The 1,965-nt window shown below is 36.2% G+C and overlaps 1 long non-coding RNA gene across 1 annotated transcript; it reads left to right on the forward strand.

Moving 5' to 3' along the window:
* The first annotated feature begins 402 nt into the window (after positions 1-402).
* On the forward strand, positions 403-1,576 carry LOC121033353 (uncharacterized). Its single transcript, XR_005791850.1, has 2 exons — positions 403-1,022; positions 1,244-1,576. It is a non-coding gene; the product is annotated as an uncharacterized LOC121033353 (long non-coding RNA).
* Positions 1,577-1,965: the final 389 nt, after the last annotated feature.

Below are 1,965 nucleotides of genomic sequence, written 5' to 3' on the forward strand. Positions count from 1 at the left end.
CGTAAAATGATGCAGCTTCTGTAAGAGAATCTGGGTCTATATCCAAAGGAGCTGAAATCAGAATCTCAAAGAGATAACTGCACTCTCCTATTCACTGCATCTTCATTCACAACAGTCAAGGCATGGAAACATCCCAAGTGTCCATCAACAGATGAATGGATAAGGAAAATGTAAGATATATGTACAATGGAATATCATTCACCCTTAAGAGAGAAGGAAAGCCTGCTATACACAACAACATGGATGAATCTGCTACAGGGAATCTGTGAGGACATTATGCGAAGTGAAGTAAGTCAAATACAGAAGAACAAGTACTGCATGATTCCACTTATATGAGGATTCAAAAATAGTCAAGTTCATAGAAACAGAGTAGGATGGTGGTTACCAAGAGCTGAGGGGAGGGGGAAACAGGGAGTTTGTTGCTGTTCAAAGGATATAAAGTTTCAGTTATGTAAGATGAATAAATTGTAGAGATCTGCTGTACAACACTGTGCCTACTGTTAACATCACTATATCTTCCACTTAAAAATGTGTTAAGAGGGTAAATCTCATCTTGTGTTCTTAACACCAGTTTAAAGAAAATGAAAGAATTAAGGACATATGGAAACAAAAAAGATTCGAGGGGGAAAAAATAGGCAGCTAATTGACAATGCAGAGGCACAAACTCAGGTCCCCTGTTGTCAGTTTCTGTTGTTGTTTGCAATTTTTCTGGAAAAAAAAGCACCCTTTAAAGTTTTATTGTGTTTGTTATTTTGTTTCAAGTTCATAACATAATTTGTAATAACTCTATCTTAAGCGATTCTCCGAGAACCAGTTTTAGAGACAAGATTCGAGTAGAAGCAGTTTCTTAGGGAAAAGATTACAGAAAACAGCAATACTGAACAGCAGTGCTGAGAAAGGGAAAAGAAGGAAATAAAAGGTATGCTATCAAGCAAGTTACAATTGCAGAAACCTGGAGTGGACTTTTGGGGGCACCCAGGATAGAGCAAGAAATACACACCTCAGAGTTACTCCACCAACTGGTAAAGAAGCTTGACTACTTCTCTACTAAATGCTCTTGATGAGGGGACATTAGGTTGGGGATGTTTATTACTTGGCTTTTCCCGCCAGCCTTGCAAATAGGACAGGCTTCAGTGGCTCCAAACGAAGCTGGGCCTGAAGTACAGATGTGGTATTGCGAAGGACATAGGGGCAGATATCTGCTACAAACTCCCAACTGAACTGTAACATTCCTTGTCAGCAGAATCCAGATCTCGCTCTTTATCTCTACCACCGAGCACGGGACCAATAGTGAATAAACACGGCATAATTCACTGGATTAAGAAAACCCAAGCATTCTGAACTCATCACTGGCTTGACGGACTTCTTTTACCAAAAGTAGAAAAGCTTTGTATATAGCCTGTCACCAATGCAAAGATTTTCCTTATGGCATGGATTCCTAGACGCTGTTTTAGAACAAGCACTGGTCTAGAAATAAGTTTTTACCAATCTGTGCTAAAATAAGAAAAAAAAATAGTAATTTCAAAATTTTGTGAAACTTATACACGTTGGATTAAAGAATGTGATGAGAATTTAACTCCATCCTGTATTTTTGGTATTTTCTTATGAAATTACAGTCAGAGTAAATGATATTCTCTTTTTCCCTTTCAATGCCTATATGCTCCTCTTATTTTCCTTTAATATCCCGGGGCAAAATTTTTCTAAGTGTGATCACACATTGTGTAAATCAATTTTTAATTAAAATCACACTACTTTATAATATAAAAAAATCTAGAAACCACTGATATATAGACTATTCCTTAATAAGATTTTGTGAACTCATATTACCTTATGAGTTCTTTTCCAAGACTAAAATACCTTTAAAATCATTGATGTGATTTCTTAAGGTAAATATGGTTGTCAGCACCTTTAAAAATAATATAAAATTTGTTTACTCATAAAGGAACAAAAAATTGAACATTTGCT

Source organism: Herpailurus yagouaroundi, unplaced genomic scaffold, assembly GCF_014898765.1.
Source record: "Herpailurus yagouaroundi ecotype Mexico unplaced genomic scaffold, PumYag 159, whole genome shotgun sequence".
Taxonomy (NCBI): Eukaryota; Metazoa; Chordata; class Mammalia; order Carnivora; family Felidae; genus Herpailurus; species Herpailurus yagouaroundi.